Here is an 18,138-nt window from a genome sequence, read left to right as displayed (position 1 = left end):
ATCCTCAATGGTCTTTTTTGTTTTACAACCGATGCCAGTGTTGAGCCTTTATGTTAATGTTATGGATTTTGCACACAAAAGACTGGCCTACTTTCCACGCTCCCATAGAGCCCCACAGTGTGTAGGTGTCATAATACCCATAAAACCTAGCAGTCAAATAGGAAAATGGTTCCAATCGTTTTTTCACAATGTTACATTTTCCCATAGGGGATTTTAGAAACACTTAAAATAAGGGCTGTGTTTCATGTAGGCTTACACTGGCGTGACATTTTGATAACCATCTCTCGGACCAGGTGACTTATCAATATATTCAGCCCTATTTACTCTGATTCAAAAATGCTAATTAGCATCAAAGTAGACATCATGCAAAACTGTAAATCCCTGCAAGCTCCTGCATGTCATCTCCTGACACCTTTGCTAACAGGTTTTGTGTCCATTTAAAACTTGCACAAGACAGTTCACAGAATTTTCCATTTAAAGAAATTTAGCAAATTTATTAATTACTGCATTTAGCAAACATTAGATAATTAATCCAGCGATTCTTACCTTTGCCTCGGTTCGGCAGTCTCGTCCAGATCATCATGGAATTTGTAGTTCTTTATGATAGCCATATTAGCAGCTAATTAGCGCTTCATTTTTGGGGGTAAATACAGGCGAATATATTGATAAGTCACCTTGTCCTAGAGAGATTTACACGGTTATCAAAACGTCACGCCAGGGTAAGCCTACGTGAGAAACAGCCGTTAATTTAAGTGGAAAAACGATTGAAACCATTTCCCTGTTTGACCACTAGGTTTTATGGGTATTATGACTCATTTGGTGGTACTCTGTAGCAGCTTTCCCAAACTCGGTCCTGTGCCCACTGGGTGCACGTAGATTTTTTTTGCCCTAGCACTACACAAATAACCAACTCATCATCAAGCTTTGATTAATTGAATCAGTTGTGTAGTGCTAGGGCAAAAAAAAACTGATCTGGCGGACTCACTAAACACACATGCTTCATTTGTAAATAATGTCTGAGTGTTGTTGTGTGCCCGACTACCCGTAAATTAAAAAAAAATAATAATAAATTGTGCCGTCTGGTTTGCCTAATATAATATAAGAAATTTGATTTTTTTTTTAACTTTTGATACTTAAGTATATTTTATCAATTACATTTACTTTTGATAGTTAAGTAGATTTAAAACCATATACATTTAGTTTTTTACTCAAGTAGTATTTTACTGGGTGACTTTCACTTTTACTTGAGTCATTTTCTATTAAGGTATCTTTACTTTTACTCAAGTATTACAATTGGGTACTTTTTCCACCACATTGTGTTCAGTAGGGTGAAACGTTAAAAAAACATGTTCGTAATAGCAATAGAGACTGTTCACTAAAACGTATAGGAGACTGAGTCATCACATTACAGCAAAACATGGTTTATTCAACATTCCTTTCCAAACTAACCATACCTCTATGATTGGTGAATGTCAAAGCGTAAATATTGCTTGTTCACAAAGGCATTAATACTGAATGGATTGCGCTCTCTCGCTCTCAACATGAGGACACACAGCGCCCCTAGTATTGCTTGGTGGTTTTGTCTTTGGAGTGTTGAAATGATGTAATGTAGAAGTACACAACTCACAGTCCTTGAGGGCCACAGTCCATAGCTGCAGAAAGTAGTTTGGGGGTGGGGATGCCGCAATTTTTTTGGGGGGGGGGGAAATTGCCGTGCTAAAGATGTCTAGATTGGTCCGCTAATACAGGACTAGTAAAGGCCCAGTACTCTACTTTTGTGAACATTTTTTAACTAAATGTATGAGTGTTTACCAGCATTTGTAACTTCAGTCTGACAATTCTGTACAAAACAGTTAATCTGAATATAAAAGTACTTGCTTGATATGTTTTCCCAGTTTCTTGAAATACTTTACAAATGCAACTTATTTCTATGTGAACACTAAAATGGTCTATTCATTCCTTTTCCATAGACACTCTTATCCAGAGCAACTTACCATAGTGAGTGCATACATTTTCATACTTTTTTTGTACTGGTCCCCCATGGGAATCCAACCCACAACCCTAGCATTCTCTACAACTGAGCCACATCACATCCTCACAAACCACTTGATGTCTCCATGTACTCAGTTACTGTATTGGTCATTGTTTTTCTTCATGGTGATGGAAAGTCTACAGGTACAAACCTAGATGACCAGCCTATGTACAATACAGTAATGTACATTTACATTAAGTGGTTTGTAAATTAATACTGCACAAAAACTGGTTGTTTTCCATGTCATTTGATCAAGAAAAATATTTAATGTGATGTGGATGTTTTGTGTCTTTGCCCATAACTCTTCACCTTTTGATGTAAATGTTTGAGGACAGGGTTTTGTTCTTTCTGGATTCCATTAGAATGACAATCATAGAAAAAGGCACAAGGCAACAACTTACAATTCCAACTATTGAATCCTGCAAGATACTGTTCTTAATGACCCAACTACATTTTATGCCAAAGCAGAGATACTGAATTTTTTTGTTGTTGCCCATGCTACAGACGTCTATATCGGTCCGCTGATACTAGTAAAGGCCCAGTGCACTACTTTTTAAAAATGTATTATTAAAATATATTTTATTACAAAAAAATGGTATTCTGATTTTTCAGGGGGGTGCTCCAGCACCCTCAGCAACCCTACTTCCTGCGGCAATGCCACAGTCCTGCTTTTAATTCATGCCTTGCATTTAATTTATCAGTTCGTGTCATTCATTGGCAAGGACAATGCAGCCCTTGAAGACCTGATTTTTGTTATTTTATATAATCCCCCCAACACGACCAGGTAGAAAATAATAGTATTTCTGCCCTTTGTGGTCCAGAATGAGCAGCCCTGCCCTACTGTGCATGTCATATGTGACTAGCATTTAGAGAAACCATGGTCCATTTACTTCAATGGCTAAAATGTAGTGAACAAAAGACAGTAGTGGAAAAAAAAGAAGATTTGTAAACACAGAATGTTGCTATTTTCAAACCCAAACTGTCCAATAAAATGATGACTTGGTACATCAGACCTAAAAATCAAAATCAATCCAATTATATTGAGGCATCATATACCTGCATTTTTAAAATGTATTTACGCAAACATTTCTCTCATATTTATAAATGTAACATATTTATATTATTCTTAATATAATTAACAGTGCATACTCTTTTAGAAGACAGTATATAACAACTAACAGTTTTGTTGGCGCTTGTGTCGTGAGCAAATGTTGCATGATTCTCTGTCTGTTCCAAAGTGTTTCGGTTAGAAACAAGCCTGTTCTGAATGGTCTTCGCAGAGCCCTGCTTGCCACAAAAAACAAACTAACAAGAATCAACCCCAAACACACACACACAGCAGTCTTTGTCTTTTAAATCTGAATTCCCAGAGGTGGTTCCCTGCTCTCAATGTTTCGTCATTCCTCCAAGAGAGAAAGAGAGAGAGAGACCATGGCTGTGCCAGGGGATGATGTAGCTCTCTCCTTTTCTCTTATTCTGTCCTGGAATACTGATTTCCAAAGGGAGCGTTGTCTGGAACACTGATATTCACAAGGCCTCTTCCCAGCTAGCCCTCAGGCTGGGACATATACTGCCGGAGTCACCAGCTAGCAACGTGCACATGGCGATTGCCATCAAGCAAGGACAGAAATAAAACTCAGAGTTAATTTCCTGTGTTTTCCTCCCACTCATTCCTGATAGGTGGTTACCTGATAATTGTGCAGTGTCACGGGTTTCAAGTGTTTCACTGTTTTCTCTTCAAGTATTTTAAAAATCCTACAAAGTTCTACCCTTCTTCCAAGAGCTGGGTTGTTATTAGTGGGTTTTGCATTTGGATCCCGTTACGATCGGCCCGGCGAATTCCACAAAGTTGTCTATGAGAACTGGCCACGCCCCTGACAGGAAGGAAACATATGATTAGAGGGCAATTTACTGACTGTCTTGCTCCAGGTAGAAGTTGCCCTAAGCACAGATCTGAGAACAGCAGGCTCTCTCTACAACTTAACTGTCAGCATTGGGGGAAAAGGCAAAACTGACGTTAAATCAGTGTCTAGGAGCAACTTCATTCCGGATCAACTCCTCATCTAGAGCAGTGGTCACCAAACCTGGTCCAGGAGAGCTGCAGGGTCTGCAGGCTTTTGTTTCGGCCAAGTACTGAATCACCTGATTCATCTAATTTACAGCTCATCAGAACCTTGATTAGCTGAATCAGGTGTATTGGTGCTGAGCTAGAACAAAAGCCTGCCCACTCAGTAGCTTTCCAGGTTCAGGGTTGATGACTACTGAATTCTGCCATTGTGTATATTCAGTTGAGAGCAACGTTTGTTGCACTGCACTTTTGCAGACAGCAACGAACCATGACTACTCTGAGCCCTACTTTGACATGTCGTCTGCGATTATGTTGCCAAAATCCAAGAGTAAGTTCCACGTGTCTTTGGAACTCGACCGTTTGTGGTGTTCCTACGTAAAACACGAGAAAACGAAAGTGGGAAAAGTGTGATGGAAACTTTATAGATGTGCTTTTCTTTAAAATAATTTCTGTGTCTTCCTATGAACCAATTTCTGTGTTCATGCAAGTGAATGACTGAACAAATCGTCACTATCAGTAGCTGCAATTTGGCAGTACGCCCAGACATTGTTTTGAGAACGAAAGAGCTCAGTTTCAAGGATATCAGCTTAGAGAAAAGAAGCCTCGTGAGGTATTGGTCTGTTACATGTTATTACCCAGTATTGGTCGGTCACATGAATGAAACAAATAGTAATGATTCATTCATTATGCTAAATCATGCAAATATAACTTGTCTGTGTATAGCCGTATATAAGACAACTGCTGGGACTGCCCCAGCAGAGCTCCTGACAGACATTCACTATGGTGCATTAAGTTTGTTGGAACCTCTCCAGTGCGCTGACAAAAAACAATGATTCGTTAAGATTGCCTTCGAGTGTCCCTGTGTAAGAATTTCCACAACAAATGCACAAGAGAAAACAAGACACAGGCTGTACCTAACAAATAGCATCAAATGTAATGTTAGATAGGGATGCATAGCATTACTCCCTCACCAATAGGAACCTGTTTCAGAGGCCCAGGAACTTAAAATGGTCTGTCAGTACCAGATTCCAGTAGGCCACAGCCATCTCTAGATCTGAAACACAGCAAGAATCACACCTTGCTATCTCACTGTAGTTGAATCAGGTGTGTTCTCACTTGGTTGAAACAAAAGCCTGGACACCATCCTTCGGTGTCCTCAGGACCAGAGTTGAGAAACACTGATGCAACTTCAGTACAGTAACTCTTGTGAACACCGATGTAACCAACTCATCTGTGCTTACCTAAACCCTTCTGTCCAGGGTTCTTGGCAAAGTTGAACGTGAACTGGTAGAAGTCCTTGAACTTGCCGCTGTCTTTCAGCTCCTGTTCTAATCTGGGAAGAAGAGCCTTCAGCTTCTCTGGGCTGTCTCACCTGGAGAGAAGAGAAACAGAGTGGGCAAGTCAGTGGATATCTCTATCAAAAGCACACCACAAACAAACCTCATCTAATCCAGGAGGTTCCTAAACTGTTCTTGTGCTACGATCTACTACCCATCATTTGGATTCCCCAGGGCCATGTTCTGTGGGTACAAACAGGATAACATTTTGTAGTGAACGTTGTCCAATAAGAACACTCATTTTCGATATCCATTTAAAAACAAGTTCCCGTAGGACTCAGAGGTAACCTATGCTGACTTGGCTTCACACCAAACATGAAGACACAGCATTAATGCCAAAGTTGACTGAGTCGAAATATAGTACCTCACCCCACCATGGGAATACACACCAACAAGAAACCACAAAAACATGCTCTGGCTATAACCATTATCACACTGTCATGCCCCCAAACTGAGCTGTGTCGCAGAGTAATGACATCACCACTCGCTCACCCCAGTTCAGACATGCCGTCAAGGAACTCCTTCTTGCTGAACTCGCACTGGGTGGTGGCCCGGAACTTCCATGCCACCACCAGGACTCTGATGCAGGCCGGGTCCAGGGTGAGGTCATCGCAGAACTGCTGGATGCTGTCGATGCCAATCTTATTCTCATCCTGTGGATCTGTGGAAATACATGTGTATATAAACGCTTAATAAACACACACAGTCCAGAAATCACTATCGTAGGGATCTGAGAGAACACAAACACACATTTCTTCTTCTGGTGAACAAAATAAGCAATACAATGCATAACACCACAAATACATAATTCACACACACTTACGAAACCATAACAGACACACAATCTTTGGCACACACAATCTCTACGTGCTCTATTCCTCCAGAACTTCACCCACTTGCCTTTGTAACAGTTGTAGAGCTGTTCCAGCTTCTTCTCCACAGGAGATTGCATGGATTCCTTGTAGTAGAGGTCTGGGTTCTGGAAGTAGTTGTCTGTGACCACCTCTAGTTTCCAGTCATTCTGGGTCAGGCAGTAAGAGGCAGTCTTCTCCCCCGCCTGCGTGAAGGACCATGAACTGCCGGACCTTGTCTCTCTGCAAAGACTTCAGCTTATGCTGCACGGGGACAGGACTGTCAGACACAGACAGGCAAGGCAGCACCGAAAACAGGATGCACACACACACAGAGACGCACACCAGGATACACAGGGACACACACATCCATAGACATTCAGGCCGAGGTCATGCAGAAACAAGGGTAGATGGTCACAGACAGACACTCACTTTGTATGATCGTGAGATATAGGTTGACAAACAGCAGCCAACAGACAAGCAAACAAGCTGTGGGCAATACTTTGGGCATCCAGTCAGCAAGCAAGGCAGACTTAGAACTATTCTGAGAGTGGAGAACGTTGGTTAAGCACGGAGCATGTGCTGTGCATCCCAGAAGGTCCCCAGCATTTGGGGCGTCTGGTGGAATGTAATGTAACATGAGTAGGAGGATGCCATCAACTAGTCCAGGGTGTCCAATGGTCCCAAACGCATCATACTAATAATTCCAGATATACAGGTGTTATGTCCACCTTTGCAGAGTAAGCAGATTCTGTAATGATGTGACTAGGTGTATTTCAAACTGCGTGCATGAACAATGAAACATGCAATGCAGTCCTGCAGTCCTTCAGGAGACTGAAAAGATTTTGCATGGGTCCTCAGATCCTCAAACGGTTTTACAGCTGCCCCATCGAGAGCATCCTGACTGGTTGCATCACTGCCTGGTATGGCAACTGCTCGGCCTCCGACCGCAAGGCACTACAGAGGGTAGTGCGTATGGCCCAGTATATTACTGGGGCCAAGCTTCCTGCCATCCAGGACCTCTATACCAGGCAGTGTCAGAGGAAGGCCCTAAAAATTGTCAAAGACTCTAGCCACCCAAGTCATAGACTGTTCTCTCTGCTACCGCATGGCAAGCAGTACCGGAGGGCCAAGTGTAGGTCCAAGAGGCTTCTAAACAGCTTCTACCCCCAAGCCATAAGACTCCCCCAAGCCCCCCCCCCCTTTTACACCGCTGCTACTCTGTTGTTATCATCTATGCATAGTCACGTTAATAACTCTACCTACATGTACATATTACCTCGACTAACCAGTGCCCCCGGACATTGACTCTGTAGCCCCATTTATATAGTCTCGCTATTGTTATTTTACTGCTGCTCTTTAATTTCTTATTCGTATATATATATATATATATATTCATTAAACTGCATTGTTGGTTAGGGGCTAATAAATAAGCATTTCACTGTAAGGTCTACCTACACCTGTTGTATTCGGCGCATGTGACTAATACAATTTGATTTGATTTGCTTGAGTTTTAAAAGTTAGGCAAATTTCCATAGCCTCGAGACACTCGCATTAACATTTGCTAACCATGTATGTGGCCAATACAATTTTTATTTGATTTGTAAACGATACTACCCCATGATCCCGGGTGTCTGATAACTGATCTTGATCAGGATTAGGCTGATAACTCTATTGAGAGTGTGAGCGAAAAGCCTCAACTATTATGTTGTTGAACAAACAAATGACCTCGAACGGCAATGTAATCAACAAAAACAAGTGTCAGATTGGGCATCCATATGATATGTCACGGATGTGTGAGAAAACCGTACACGTCCTGCCCGCTCACTGGACTGGCTCGGACACCACCTATGGGGGGTGATATGTGCCAGAATTAAGCCTAGGCAAACGTACCGCCATGTGGCTGTTGCCTACCATTGAATGTCTGGCTGACATGACATGATACCAATGCCTTACTAACGTTTGCGTGACACCTGCGTGTAACTAATATGTTGTCATAGCAACACCTTACTAATGTCTGCGTGTTAATGAAAGTCATAAAAGGTGCATATTTGATATTTATATTATTTAAATCTCAACCATAAATGTTAGAAATGTACAGTTTTTCGCGCGCAAGCCGACATTCCGAAGTAGCCAGCTATAGTGTAACCTACGGCTTGTGTATTTCCTGTTATCGCTAACTGCCTAGGAAAGATTATGTCCAATCTATAGGTAATCTGTCTTTCTCTCAACACCTCATGGCATGGTATGTTATCTTATCTCGCTGTATACAGATCTAAAATGTTGTTTACATCAGCCTACATCAGACAACCAATAAGAGTTGTGTCCATGGCTTTCAGTCGAATGGAGGAGTTCATAGGCTTTCCCAGAGGGTCCATGCTATTCGGAATCCTTGGGATGTCCCTACCTCAATCAAGTATGAATGTAAAATGGTTAAGTTTAGTGTTAGTTAACCTCTATGGGCTAGGTGGGACGCTTGCGTCCCACCTACTCAACAGCCAGTGTAATCCCGTGGCGCGTTATTCAAATTCCTCAAAAATGCAAAAACTTCAATTTCTCAAACATATGACTATTTTACACCATTTTAAAGATAAGACTCTCGTTAATCTAACCACACTGTCCGATTTCAAAAAGGCTTTACAACGAAAGCAAAACATTAGATTATGTCAGCAGAGTACCCAGCCAGAAATAATCAGACACCCATTTTTCAAGCTAGCATATAATGTCACATAAACCCAAACCACAGCTAAATGTAGCACTAACCTTTGATGATCTTCATCAGATGACAACCCTAGGACATGATGTTATACAATACATGCATGTTTTGTTCAATCAAGTTCATATTTATATCAAAAACCAGCTTTTTACATTAGCATGTGACTAGCATGTGACTAGCATTCCCACCGAACACTGCCGGTGAATTTACTAAATTACTCACGATAAACGTTCACAAAAAGCATAACAATTATTTTAAGAATTATAGATACAGAAATCCTCTATGCACTCGATATGTCCGATTTTAAAATAGCTTTTCGGTGAAAGCACATTTTGCAATATTCTCAGTAGATAGCCCGGCATCACAGGGCTAGCTATTTAGACACCCAGCAAGTTTAGCACTCACCAAAGTCAGATTTACTATAAGAGAAATGTTATTACCTTTGCTGTCTTCGTCAGAATGCACTCCCATGGACTTCTACTTCAATAACAAATGTTGGTTTGGTTCAAAATAATCCATTGTTATATCCAAATAGCGGCGTTTTGTTCGTGCGTTCAAGACACTATCCGAAAGGGTAAATAAGGCTGACGAGCATGGCGCAATTCGTGACAAATAATTTCTAAATATTCCATTACCGTACTTCAAAGCATGTCAACCGCTGTTTAAAATCAATTTTTATGCCATTTTTCTCATAAAAAAGCGATAATATTCCGACCGGGAATCTGCGTTTAGGTAAACAGACGAAAGAAAATAAAGCATGGGGTCGACTCGGGCACGCGCCTAAGCCCATAGTACTCTGATCGGCCACTTGCCAAAAGCGATAATGTGTTTCAGCCAGAGGCTGCCTCGATATCGTTCAGCTTTTCCCGGGCTCTGAGAGCCTATGGGAGCCGTAGGAAGTGTCACGTTATAGCAAAGATCCTCAGTCTTCAATAAAAAGAGCCAAGATGAAACACAACTTGTCAGACAGGCCACTTCCTGCATGGAATCTTCTCAGGTTTTGGCCTGCCATATGAGTTCTGTTATACTCACAGACACCATTCAAACAGTTTTAGAAAGTTTAGGGTGTTTTCTATCCAAAGCCAATAATTATATGCATATTCTAGTTACTGGGTAGGAGTGGTAACCAGATTAAATCGGGTACGTTTTTTATCCGGCCGTGTCAATACTGCCCCCTAGCCCTAACAGGTTAACCTGTTAGGGCTGGGGGCAGTATTGACACGGCTCGGATAAAAAACATACCCGATTTAATCTGGTTACCACTCCTACCCAGTAACTAGAATATGCATATACTTATTACATATGGATAGAAAACACCCTAAATTTTCTAAAACTGTTTGAATGGTGTCTGTGAGTATAACAGAACTCATTTGGCAGGCAAAACCCTGAGACATTTTCTGACAGGAAGTGGATACCTGATGTGTTGTATTACCTTTAAACCTATCCCATTGAAAAACACAGGGGCTGAGGAATATTTTGGCACTTCCTATTGCTTCCACTAGATGTCACCAGCCTTTACAAAGTGTTTTGAGTCTTCTGGAGGGAGATCTGACCAAACAAGAGCCATGGAACGATGATGGCCCATTAGACACCTGGCGCGCAAGTTCATGTTGGGTACCCTCGTTCCAATACATTATAAAAGAGTATGCATTCGTCCACCTTGAATATTATTCATGTTCTGGTTAAAAAAGGCCCTAATGATTTATGCTATACAACGTTTGACATGTTTGAACGAACGTAAATATATTTTTTCCCCTCGTTCATGACGAGAAGTCCGGCTGGCTTAGTAAAACGCTGTTTTTGGATATAAATATGAACTTGATAGAACTAAAAATGCATGCATTGTCTAACATAATGTCCTAGGAGTGTCATCTGATGGAGATTGTAAAAGGTTAGTGCATCATTTTAGCTCGTTTTATGGTTTTGGTGACCCTGTCTTTGAATTGACAAAACATTACACACAACTCTTGTAAATGTACTGTCCTAACATACTCTAAATGTATGCTTTCGCCGTAAAACCTTTTTGAAATCGTAAAACGTGGTTAGATTAAGGAGATGTTTATCTTTCAAAGGGTGTAAAATAGTTGTATGTTTGAAAAATTTGAATTTTGACATTTATTTGGATTCAAATTTGCCGCTCTTGAAATGCACCTGCTGTTGATGGAGTGCACCACGGGTGGCACGCTAGCGTCCCACCTAGCCCATAGAGGTTAAGGGTTATAGTTTAGGGTTTATGGTTCAGGGTAGGGACGTCCCAAGTTATCCGGATAGCAGTGACCGTTCATAGAGTGAGAGACGGACACGGTATCTGAGAGCTCGGTGGCGACGCAGATATTAAATATACTGCTCAAAAAAATAAAGGGAACACTAAAATAACACATCCTAGATCTGAATGAATAAAATAATCTTATTAAATACTTTTTTCTTTACATAGTTGAATGTGCTGACAACAAAATCACACAAAAATAACCAATGGAAATCCAATTTATCAACCCATGGAGGTCTGGATTTGGAGTCACACTCAAAATTAAAGTGGAAAACCACACTACAGGCTGATCCAACTTTGATGTAATGTCCTTAAAACAAGTCAAAATGAGACTCAGTAGTGTGTGTGGCCTCCACGTGCCTGTATGACCTCCCTACAACGCCTGGGCATGCTCCTGATGAGGTGGCGGATGGTCTCCTGAGGGATCTCCTCCCACACCTGGACTAAAGCATCCGCCAACTCCTGGACAGGCTGTGGTGCAACGTGGCATTGGTGGATGGAGCGAGACATGATGTCCCAGATGTGCTCAATTGGATTCAGGTCTGGGGAACGGGCGGGCCAGTGCATAGCATCAATGCCTTCCTCTTGCAGGAACTGCTGACACACTCCAGCCACATGAGGTCTAGCATTGTCTTGCATTAGGAGGAACCCAGGGCCAATCGCACCAGCATATGGTCTCACAAGGGGTCTGAGGATCTCATCTCGGTACCTAATGGCAGTCAGCTTACCTCTGGCGAGCACATGGAGGGCTGTGCGGCCCCCCAAAGAAATGCCACCCCACACCATGACTGACCCACCGCCAAACCGGTCATGCTGGAGGATGTTGCAGGCAGCAGAACGTTCTCCACGGCGTCTCCAGACTCTGTCACGTCTGTCACATGTGCTCAGTGTGAACCTGCTTTCATTTGTGAAGAGCACAGGGCGCCAGTGGCGAATTTGCCAATCTTGGTGTTCTCTGGCAAATGCCAAACGTCCTGCACGGTGTTGGGCTGTAAGCACAACCCCCACCTGTGGACGTCGGGCCCTCATACCACCCTCATGGAGTCTGTTTCTGACCGTTTGAGCAGACACATGCACATTTGTGGCCTGCTGGAGGTCATTTTGCAGGGCTCTGGCAGTGCTCCTCCTGCTCTACCTTGCACAAAGGCGGAGGTAGCGGTCCTGCTGCTGGGTTATTGCCCTCCTACGGCCTCCTCCACGTCTCCTGATGTACTGGCCTGTCTCCTGGTAGCGCCTCCATGCTCTGGACACTACGCTGACAGACACAGCAAACCTTCTTGCCACAGCTCGCATTGATGTGCCATCCTGGATGAGCTGCACTACCTGAGCCACTTGTGTGGGTTGTAGACTCCGTCTCATGCTACCACTAGAGTGAAAGCACCGCCAGCATTCAAAAGTGACCAAAACATCAGCCAGGAAGCATAAGAACTGAGAAGCGGTCTGTGGTCACCACCTGCCGAACCACTCCTTTATTGGGGGTGTCTTGCTAATTGCCTATAATTTCCACCTGTTGTCTATTCCATTTGCACAACAGCATGTGAAATGTATTGTCAATCAGTGTTGCTTCCTAAGTGGACAGTTTGATTTCACAGAAGTGTGATTGACTTGGAGTTACATTGTGTTGTTTAAGTGTTCCCTTTCTTTTTTGAGCAGTGTAGTTTTTTAGAAGCGGTAGACGCGATTTTCAAGAGTGTCTGCTCCAGATAGTTTCCTTAGAGACAATGAAAATAATTACCCAAAATATTGAGGTAACATGGTTAATTACATAGTCGGTGAGTTTGGTGATGTTTGAAGGCAACTGAAGGGAGTTTTAACCAAGTGAAAAACTGGTTGGTATTTTCCCCATTGTAAGTAATGGAGTTTGGCTAGGTTGCTAATGGTTTACATGTACGAGAAGGGATTAAGATGGCGTCCGAACTTTCTGTACTTTTTTTCAACAATGTTTTAGATCCAATTTGTTTTATTTTCTATGAACAAAGGCTCAGTTTACTTTAGGTAATATGTAAATATGTGATGTCACAATAAAAGTGCTAGTGTTAATATTTGTACGAAAATAGCGTTTAACAGTTCGCTAGCTTGACACTAACCAAATTTAGCTTGGCTAAGTGCTAGTTAGCTCTAGGCTAGTTGGTTTCAGGTAAGTAACACTAATGTGTGTGGTGTGGGGGGGGCATCGAAATGATATGATTTTTTTACCCCGATGCCTGTTTATTCATATAAAGCAGAAGATGGTAAATAACATTCATCACAATGGTTAGCCTATACAAATTAATTGGAAAACAAAAGCTTATTAATATGAACATATTTAGCCTAATTGGTAACAAATATGACGTGGGGTAAAGTCAGGATGCTAGTCAGGCTATTGTTTGTCAAATCCAGATTAAATCCAGTTTTTCATATGACTCAAATCTGGAGGCTATTGTGGTCTAAATCAATGACAAACAGCTGAAATGTTCAGACTTCATCATGATCTGTGATCAAAACAGGCTGGTGTTTTCGGTTCCGTTTAGGCTAAGGTTATGCGTAAGAACGCAACTGCACTGAAATGAATAGCCTGATTCAATGGGATTCTCCTGAATACAAATATTTGTATCTGTCTATGCATAGACCCATACCGATTCTATTTCTTTGGTATTTTGCGATAGGCATAGCCTACCACTAATATTCTAAATTGCAGAGCATTTAATAATGGCCCCCCTACCTCTGCGGAAGCACAGTTCCCGCTCAGCCCAGTCAAAACTGTTCGCTGCTCTGGCACCCCACTGGTGGAACAAGCTCCCTCACGACGCCAGGACAGCGGAGTCAATCACCACCTTCCGAAGACACCTGAAACCCCACCTCTTTAAGGAATACTTGGGATAGGATTAAGTAATCCTTCTAACCCTCCCCCCAAAAAAGATATAGATGTACTATTGTAAAGTGGTTGTTCCACTGGATATCATAGGTGAATGCACCAATTTGTAAGTCGCTCTGGATAAGAGCGTCTGCTAAATGACGTAAATGTAAATGTAATAAGCCAACCACATTTTCCTGTGATGTTGAGGATGAGAAAAACCTTGGATAGGTCAGTAGACTATGCGGAAATAATCGTGGAGTTAATCATTGTTATAGCCTAGATCGCTTTATATAATCTGGACTGTTGTTTTTTCTAAGGCTAAGCAAACAAGGGGTAGCATATGATTTTTGCTTGTCTCTATAACAAGGGTTAGGCCTATATCCTCACATACCCCCTCAATTCGAGCCCTGCTTTTAACCACAAGACATCTCCACAGAAATGGATAGCCTAAGGATTGCATGGTGACAGTGATTGTGTTTGTTAAACTGGGAACTCAGGGGAAAAAACAAGGTCAAATCATGACATCAGTGATTTTCAGGTCAGAGAAAGATGCCAGAGTTTCTGAATTGGAATTCCGAGTTGGGTGACCGTTCAAAAAACTAAATCCCAGTCTGAGCTCGTTTTTTTCAGAGTTCCCAGCTGTCTTGAATGCACTGAAGTCGGAAGTCAGAGATTGCCGAGTTCCGAGTGGTTTTGAATGCGCCACTAGAGACCTAGGTTACCTCTTATTTCTGAATAGGGCTATCTCCAACAAAGAAGCCCTTGTGTCTGTATTGATGTGAGAAATAGGCATATCTACACAGTAATGGTGGCTGGCTGCGATATCAACTAGCCTGATAACCTTTGTATTGAAGTGATATGCTTATTTTAGCTAAATCGACAAATGAAATTGATTAGATTACTCTGGCAATGAAAAATATTTTTTTACAAAATCATGTACATGTAGACGTTTGTATGGCGTTCATGGTGAGATCTTTAATAATAAACTAAACAGCCCCTTAAACTAACACATGGCGCGTAACACATGTAGACATTTTTAAGGAGTTCATGGTAAGATATTTCATGAACTTACATGACGTTACACGATGTAAACACTACATCTACATGACGCGTACGTGTCACGTGACATGAATGTGATGTGAACGCGTTGGCAGTTTGACACCTTAGAAAAAAACTTGTCTCCATTGTTAATTCATGGCAGTATTTTAATGGCGCTAGGAAGACGTTAGGTGACTTGGTGAGAGGTATCAGTAGCTTCACGAGGCTTAATTCTGGCATTTGTCACCCCCCATAACCACCATCAAATGCAAACCACTTCTCAACTTGGTGCGTCTGACTGGCTCGCATATTCCGACTAGAAAAAAGGGAGTCGTAGTCAGCTGCGTGTTGGACAATGTGGTTCTAGGTCTCAAAATACCCCCAACTGGCCTTCCTTTCCCTAGTAAATTACTCAAGTGAAACACCTCAACAATGGAAAAACATTCACGCAGGAGACCGCGACGGAACAATCTATCCTTGTTATAATCCCGTGGTTCAACGTCACCGCAGCGGTTTATGGTTGAAGTTGTGTTTATTTATGTTCTTGTTACCTACCATTTTCACAAGGCTTTTTTGACCAATCGCTCATATTGCGCTTTCACGGAAAGTATTGACGACTCTTGGCTTGTTCACAGTTTGGACTAGAAAAAAAGGCCTCCTGCAGGGACGGGGGCTGGGATTAAAAATAAAAATATATATAAAAATATAGGACAAAACACACATCACGACAAGCGAGACAACACAACACTACATAAAGAGAGACCTAAGACAACAACATAGCAAGGCAGCAACACATGACAACACAGCATGGTGGCAACACAACATGGTTGCAGCACAAAACATGGTACAAACATTATTATAGACAACAGCACAAAGGGCAAGAAGGTAGAGACAACAATAAATCGTGCAAAGCAGCCACAACTGTCAGTAAGAGTGTCCATGATTGAGTCTTTAAATTAAGAGATTTGAGATAAAACTGTCCAGTTTTTAGAGTATTTGTTGCAGCTCGTCCCAGTCGTTAGCTGCAACGAAATGAAAAGAGGAGCGACCCAGGGTTGTGTGTGCTTTGGGGACCTTTAACAGAATGTGACTGGCAGAAAAGGTGTTGTATGTGGATGATGAGAGCTGCAGTAGATATCTCAGATAGGGGGGAGTGAGGCCTAAGAGGGTTTTATAAATAAGCATCAACCAGTGGGTCTTGCAACGGGTATACAGAGATGACAAGTTTGCAGAGGAGTATAGAGTGCAGTGATGTGTCCTATAAGGAGCATTGGTGGCAAATCTGATGGCCGAATGGTAAAGAACATCTAGCCGCTCGAGAGCACCCTTACCTGTCGATCTATAAATTACGTCTCTGTAATCTAGCATGGGTAGGATGGTCATCTGAATCAGGGTTAGTTTGGTAGCTGGGGTGAAAGAGCAATTACGATAGAGGAAACCAAGTCTAGATTTAACTTTAGCCTGCAGCTTTGATATGTGCTGAGAGAAGGGCAGTGTACCGTCTAGCCATACTCCCAAGTACTTGTGTGAGGTGACTACCTCAAGCTCTAAACCCTCAGAGGTAGTAATCACACCTGTGAGGAGAGGGGCATTTCTTACCAAACCACAATACCTTTGTTTTAGAGGTGTTCAGAACAAGGTTAAGGGTAGAGAAAGCTTGTTGAACACTAAGAAAGCTTTGTTGTAGAGCATTTATCACAACATACGGGGTGGGGCCAGCTGAGTATAAGACTGTATCATCTGCATATAAATGGCTGAGAGAGCTTCCGACTGCCTGAGCTATGTTGTTGATATAAATTGAGAAGAGCGTGGGGCCTAGGATCGAGCCTTGAGGTACTCCCTTGGTGACAGCAGATTTTCTGACTTTATACACTGCACTCTTTGAGAGAGGTAGTTAGCACACCAGGCCAAAGACCCCTCAGAGACACCCATAGTCCTTAGCCGGCCCACAAGAATGGAATGGTCTAACGAGGGTTGCAAAGTGTCTGTAACTTTCCGGTAAATTTACAGATTTTTTTTTTTACATTTTCCGTGGGAAGTTAAGACCTGGAATTTGGGGAATTTAGCTTAAATTCATTGAAAAAAGTTAGCTTATAACAGTGAAGGCAATTCTAGGTCTTGTGGCATATTTTGGTTAAACTATCCCCAATTCAATGGAATCGCAACCCTCTGCATGCACAGTGCATTCTTCCGCCACATGTACAGCTGATTCTCAAGATCTTGCACACTAATGAGATGCTATTGAGCCCACACTACTACACTGTCTGAGCCAAGGACTACATGCTTTCTGGTAAGTTTTGATTAAAATACTGGGTGGGGTGAATATATTTTATATGACATACATGATTTTTTGTTAACTAGTAAATAGTAGCCTACAGCAAAGTGTGTTTAAATCATTTCAAACTTGTTAACAATTTCTGCTAGTTAGTTCTTGCTACCATGTGGGTTTTAGCTTGCTTGAGTCTGCTATCTGAGGAGTGTTAATTCACCTGTTTCCATACATGTTTCATTTTAAAAAATTTATCTTACAAAGGAGTTTAATCTAACTGCTTAACTATTTATCTGTACATGGAATTGTATTATTATTATTTATTTTTTACTAATTTCTTTCTAATCTTTACAGGAAAATGCCACGTGCACTATCTGATGTGTGGAGACATTTCACTGCAGCTAATGTAGAAGGAAAAGCTGTGTACATTTGCAAATACTGTGCCAAATCATATTTGAAGAATGCAACAAAGATGCAGAATCATCTGGCCAAGTGCATAAAGTTCCCTCAGCGCTCACAACAAGCAACCTCTGACAAAAGTCCCTCTACTTCTATTCGAGGTGAAAATGACACCTTATCGATAGCAACAGCTCATGATCCTCCTGGAATCAGAAGTTTTTTTGACTCAATGGAGAAACGTAGTCAGACAAATGCTGATGAATGTCTTGCTCGACCTGTGTACGCAAGTGGTTCACCTCTGATGCTCACAGGCAATGTGTATTGGT

At 41.9% G+C, this 18,138-nt stretch overlaps 1 pseudogene; it reads right to left on the bottom strand.

Annotated features, from left to right (window-relative positions):
* Positions 1 to 1,405: 1,405 nt before the first annotated feature.
* On the bottom strand, positions 1,406 to 7,210 carry LOC106586765 (DCN1-like protein 2; annotated as a pseudogene).
* Between the last annotated feature and the right edge of the window lie 10,928 nt (positions 7,211 to 18,138).

This window comes from Salmo salar, chromosome ssa25, assembly GCF_905237065.1.
Source record: "Salmo salar chromosome ssa25, Ssal_v3.1, whole genome shotgun sequence".
Lineage (NCBI taxonomy): Eukaryota > Metazoa > Chordata > Actinopteri > Salmoniformes > Salmonidae > Salmo > Salmo salar.
Note: the sequence above shows the minus strand (reverse complement) of the source record. Positions and strands in the feature narration are given on the sequence as shown.